This window comes from Henckelia pumila, chromosome 4, assembly GCF_033568475.1.
Source record: "Henckelia pumila isolate YLH828 chromosome 4, ASM3356847v2, whole genome shotgun sequence".
In the NCBI taxonomy this organism is placed as follows: Eukaryota; Viridiplantae; Streptophyta; class Magnoliopsida; order Lamiales; family Gesneriaceae; genus Henckelia; species Henckelia pumila.
This window is the reverse complement of record NC_133123.1, coordinates 19,116,392-19,123,163: the sequence shown is the minus strand read 5'-3', so window position 1 is coordinate 19,123,163 and position 6,772 is coordinate 19,116,392.

Genomic DNA, 6,772 nt, shown 5'->3' with positions numbered 1-6,772 from the left:
CGGGTCGGATTCATTGGGCCAACCCATTCCGCCATGAAAAATAGGCGGGGCGGGTTTCCATTTTGGAGGTCCGTTTGGAGGCGGACCTAAACGTGTTGGCCCGTTTGGGCCGCCAGTCCCGCCCAATTACTTTAAAAAAATAATAAAATATTAGATTTAACATTTAGGATTTAGATTTCATTTTAGCGCTTCACTGCTTCAGTCGCCGCTCAGGTGATTTAGATCTCAACTCTCAATTCTCACATGCATCGCCTGGCCCGCCTCTATCTCTTTCTCGACTCTTTGTTTTCAGTTCTCATCGGCCAACGAGTTTATTTCTCACCATCAGCGACATCCAGTAACCCCTTTTGCTCTCACCATCGTTCGACGGACGACCAACGCATAGGCACAACCCACCGCTTCAACCTTTTTGGGTTTAGGTTTTCTTTTGTTTATATTTTGTTTTGAAATATAATTTTTATGGAATTATTTGTGGGCTGTGAATGTGATTGAAGTAAAAAGTTGAAGACACAAAGTTTTCATTTCTTTAAAAAAAATTTGAGATGATTTTTGGGTAATCGAAACATGTTCAAAATGGAAGGAAATTTTGGTGCTATTGATTTGAGGTTTGAAATTTGATTATATGAAGATAAGGATTAAATGATACAATACAATATGGATATGGAATACAACGCTGTTCAACCTGCAGGTTGCAACAATGATACATTCTTAGTTTAGTTGTTTGATTTTAGTTGTTTGGTTGATATTAAATATTAATTTACTTGTTAAAACATATTTTGATTTTGATTTAGGTTGTTTGGTTAATCATTGGTTGATTTTTGTTGTTTTGATTAAAGCACTGTTAAATTAATATACAAAATCTTCATTTCTACTTGTGATTGATTTTGGTTGTTTGGTTGATTGTTGGTTGATATTAATTAATTTACTTGTTAAAACAAATAATTCATAAATCATGAACTCTACTTCATTAAATCAAAGTATCAATTTTGATGAAGATGAGATGAAAACGTCTAGGTGTGTTCAAGGTTAAATTAAAAAGCCTAAGAAATTAACATACGTTTGGAATTATTTTACAAAGAAAGGAAAATGTTAAGATAATGTACAAATGACTGAATGTAAGAGATGTAAAAAGGAGTAAAGTTTGGGGGCAAACAATATGGGACTTCTTCATTGAGGCGTCACCTTGAAAATTGCAAAATGATAACGTTCTATGATGTAGAACAAATGATTGTTGATTATGATGGGAAGGTAAGGTCTAAAAAAATTAACTAAAAGATTGCAGTGAATTATTAGCTGCTGCAATTATTAAGCATGATTTGCCATTTTCATTTGTTGAATATGATGAGATTAGAACTTGGGTGAAGTACATAAATCCTGATATTGTTTGTATTTTTAGAAATACTATTATTTCAGATATTACAAAAATCTATATTCGAGAGAAAGTGAAACTTAAGCAATTTTTGGCTAGTATTTAAATTAGAATTTGTTTAACTTCAGATGTGTGGACTGCATGCACTAGTTAGGGTTATATTTGCTTGACTGTGCATTTTGTTGATGAAAATTGGAAATTTAATAGTAAATTACTTAGCTTTGCTCAGATGTCTCCTTCACATTTGGGAGTTGAATTGGCTGCAAAATTGTCTGAATTTTTGAAGGAATGGGGAATTGAAAAAAAAATGTTTTTTCTTTGACATTGGATAATGCATCTAGCAATGACTATATGAAAGATATTTTGAAAGAGCAACTCTTTTTGCATAATAGCTTGTTATGTGAAGGCGAATTTTTTCATATTTGTTGTTCTGCTCATATATTGAATCTCATCGTTCAAGAAGGTCTTAAAGTGGCTAGTGCAGCTTTGAACAAAATTAGAGAATCTGTCAAGTATGTGAAAGGTTTAGAGATTAGGATTAAAAAAATTTGAAGAATGTGTGGGAGCGGTGGGTGACATTGACACAAGTATTGGTTTGAGATTGGAGGTATCTACCCGTTGGAATTTAACATATTTGATGTTGGATATTGCCATCAAATATAAAAAGGCTTTTTCTACTCTTCAATTGAATGATAGAAATTATAAGTATTGTCTTTCAAGTGAAGAGTGGGTAAGAGGAGAGAAAGTGTGAGTTTCTTGAGCCATTCTATGATACTAGCAACTTGATTTCTGGTTCTTCTTATCCTACATCAAATTTGTATTTTATGCAAGTTTGAAAAATTGAAGTTTTGTTAAAGAAAAACTTGTGGAATGAAGATGTGGTAATAAATGATGTGTAAAAGGATGAAACAGTTTGACAAGTATTGAACTCAATATAGCATTGTACTTGCATTTGGGGCAATTCTTGATCCACAAATAAAACTTTCTATGTTGGAGTATTTTTATTCAAAAGTTGAGAGTGATAATCTTAAATGTCAAGAGAAGATGTTACTTGTTAAGAAAAAAGTTTTACAAGTTTTTTGAATAATATTCTAATTCCAACGAGAGTAGTTCTTCACATCCCCAATCTTCTTCTACCATTCTTACACAAATGCAAAGTGGAGGAGGAGGTAGATGCAAGGGCAAAAGAATTTTTGATGTAAGTACTCTATAACTTTATCTTTTTTTTTTTTCTGTTGATATATATATATATATTATATGATTACATGCTTCAATTAATGTAGGAAATTAAAGCATACGAGAGTCAAAGTATAACAAATGCTGGAAAATCTGAATTGGATATCTATTTGATAGAACCAAAACTTGAATTTGCATATTATGAAGATTTAGATGTCTTGAAGTATTGGATGGATCATAAGCATCGGTAACCCTTGCATTAATGACGCGTGATGTTTTGGATATTCCCATAACCACTGTTGAATCAGAATCAGCTTTTTTCATTGGTGCTTGTTTGCTCACCAAGTATAGAAGTTGTACCCTTTCCGAAAATGAGCAAGCTTTTATTTGCACTTGTAATTGGTTACATGGTTATGTTAATGGTAATTTCATTGACAAATTATTGAATTTTATTGTTTACTTAGTTTACTTATTGTTTTATTGTGATTTGAATTTTTAAATTATTTTTATGTTAATGCAGATAATGAAAATGGTGCAAGAATTAAGACAACTTCATCTTGTGAGAGATCAAATGTTTTGGATATTATTATTGAAGAAGAAGAAGAAAGAGATGGAAAAGATTAAGAAAATGATAATGGTTTTTGAATGATTGATGAAGTTATAAAAATTTTTATTACTTATATAACTGTTCATGTGAGTGGATTGTGGTATGTGGAGTTGATGCATTCCTAAATATTTGTGTTATTTGAAATTGTTTATGTATGGTTTCTACTTGTGGCTTGTGGGTACAGCCTACAGGGTACTGGCCTACTGCCTACTGGACTACTGGGTGATGAATATTGAGAATTATATTGCTTGCTTGAACGATTATTCATGGACACTGGGCAGTATGGTTGATGAAAATGGAAGGATTTATATTATTTAGAATGTTTATGTTTGATTGTTTGTATTATTGTTGGTTAATTTCAAATGCTTCTATATTATTTAAAATGCTTCATTTATAATTGTTCAAATGCTGGAGCGTTTAGAGAGAGAAATTCTCTCGTTTCTCTCCTGGAGAAATAACACTCGCCTGAGATCTTGAGGGCTGCCTGTGTCTGTGTTTGTTTGATTCTTGGTTTCTGGTTGTTGATTGTCCGGCGTTGGTGTCTTAGCTTCGGTGAGTAGTGACGACGGCGAGGTGGTATTCTCTGGAGTTGGGGTGTTTGAATTTGAATTCTGGTTCTAGCGGGAAACGACATTGTTGCGTAGAGCTGCTTCATTTCTCTGATTTGTGATTTAGCTATTTTTGACATGGGATAATCATAGTCTTGCTGGTGGTTTTTTGATTCGAGCAGTATGTAGCTGGATTTGGCTCCCTCTATTGCTTGAATGTAACAGGTTGTGACTCATATTTTCTTCTGTGTGAGAATCTCCTCGTGTGCTGTTATTGTGGTTTGAAGTGGTGGTTAGTTGGTCGGTAGTGGCTGTTCTTGTTAGTTGCATCTCTGTGCACACCAAGTGTTTGTCTAATGGCTGAGGTGAATGCTGGTGTGAGAAATGGAGAGGCAGAGGCTAAGGGTGTAGGGGATCCCAATGATTCTAATTCACGGGTTGCTGAGACAGCTGATGGGGATGCAGATCAGGTGGAGCAAAATAGTGGGGGGCAGAAACATGGGCAATCAAAAGGAAAAACTCGGGTGCCTTATGTTAGTCTCTTCAAGAGCAATCGTTTGATGAAGGAAAATTCGAAGTTTCAGTTTTTGGACACTGGTGATGAGCTTCTGGACTTTGGTTATGAAGATATCGACCCTGTTTAGGGATGTAAATGAGCCGAACAGTTCGCGAGCTGTTCAGGTCTCGGCTTGTTAAAAGCTCGTTCAAGCTCGTTTAATGAGGCTCGTTAAGGCAAACGAACCAAGCTCGAGCTTTACAATATTCGGCTCGTTAGCTCGTGAACATGCTCGTTAGCTCGTGAACAGGCTCGTTAACAAGCTCGTAAGTCATCTCTTAGACGAAAAAATAATAGTATTGATATTTAATTTATAAATTTACACTTTACTTATGAAAAATATTGAAAAATCTATAAATATTAATTAATTAGAATAAAATTACAAATTTTAATAATAATATTATATTTTTTTGAAATATATAATTTAGTTTTTAATTAATTTAATTAATATTTAAATTAATATTTTAAATATATTAAGCTCGTTTAGGCTCGATAAAAGCTCGAATAAGCAGTGAGCCATGAATATATTCGTTAAATAAGCTCGGGCTCGGCTCGGTTATAAATGAACCGAGCTTGAACTTTCAGAAGCTCGGCTCGGCTCGGCTCGTTTACATCCCTAGCTTTGTTCAAAAAGCTTTTGGAATTGGGCTACTGGGATGGGTAATGGGTGAGAGACCACCAACACCTGCTATCCTAGATCTTGTTAAGCGATGGCGGCCAAACATTAGATTTCAGACGCATGATAGTGGATGGATAACATTATCATTTCCATCACAAGAGGTGAAAGACAGGGTGATGAACAATGGTCCGTACATGGTGTTCGAGAAGCATTTGTTCCTGAAAGAAATACCTCGATGCTTTCATTTTAAAGACATGGATTTGCAGAGCATGCCGACTTGGGTTAAAGTGTTTGGCTTGCCCCCTGACTGTTGGAATCAGCTTATCTTAAGCAAGGTGGTTTCAAAAGTTGGCAAACCAATTCACACAGGTATGCTAACACTAACTAGGAAGTGCACGAATTATGCTCGAGTGCTAGTGGAGATTGATTTATCTATTGACAGGGTTCGAGAACTAAAAGTGAAGTTACCGATTGGATTGGTAGATGTCTTCTTCGAATATGAACATGAGGACAACTTCTGCTTCAATTGTAACTGGCATGGGAATGTTGCTGCCTAGTGTGATGCGAGTGGAGAAACCCCAGTGAATAAGAATCAGCCTCCATTAGCTGGGGATATGAAATTGAAAAGGACACATTCTAAGAGTGTTACTTGGAGGAAAACATTGTCTAGGGGTCGATCTCACTCCAGAGTTCACAAAAACAATATGCATGCTCCTTCTCAACCTAATACTCGGCAACATACTTCAAGTAACAAGGCAGTAACGGTTGATGAGACTAAGAATAATGACAACAAATCGAAAGAAGTGTTAGCAGAGGCAGTTGATAGTACTGACCAGGAGCAGGGATTAAAGCCGAACACTGATAATAGTAAAGCTATGGGAAAAAAAGGTGATGGAAGAGTGCACACTTCATCAAAATAAGGGTCTTGATCAGCCAGAAAAGGGATGGTAGATATGGAAGGCTACACATCCGTTGTTAGTAAGAAAAACAAAAAGAACAAGAAGAAAAATATGGAGCCTGCAGATCCGATGAAATCCAACAATTCAAAGGTTCGAGGAGATTCGGAGAGCTACAACTCGAGTTAGACAGAGTTGAAATGCAGTGGGGATAAGTCTGGAAATAGGAGTGTTGGTCAGACAGATAGCGGCGGGCAACCCGGAGTTGCCAAAAAACTTTTATGAAGATAGGTAGTTGGAACATTAGGGGTTTCAATAAACCCCTAAAACATAAGAGCGTGAGCGTTCTTATGAATAAAGAGAAGTTTGGTTTGTTGGGTCTTATTGAGACTGAGTTGGAGGAAAACACCATTAATAATTTGATGAAGGTGCGTTTTAGTAGTTGGAATTGTTTAAGCAACATCTCGGCTTGTCCAAAAAATAGAGCTCGAATTCTGATATTGTGGAACCCGAAAGGGTTGGACATTGAGTTGTTGGACATGGGAGAATAGTTCTTGCATGTTAGAGTTCGATGGTTGAGAAACGCAAGACAGTTTGCGGCCATTTTTGTGTATGGACTTCATACAACGGTGGAAAGGAGGGGTCTTTGGGATAAACTGCACTGTTTGAATGAGGATAGAACAAAATCGTGGATTATTTCGGGAGACTTCAACAGTGTCTTATCGGCGGATGAGAAATTGGGTGGAGTACCGATTACTACTTATGAGACAAGTGATTTCCTGGATTGTGATACCAAGTTAGATCTTGTTGATTTAAGGTTCTCTAACACTCAATTCACGTGGATGGGTCGGGGGATTAGATCTAAGCTGGATAGAGTATTGGTTAAATGCTTCATGGAATGCCAGTGTCGAATTCATTGCTCCGGGCTGTATTTCTGATCATTCATTGGCTAGTGTCTCGTTCGCGGATGCTTGTAACAGTAATGCTAAGCCGTTTAAGTT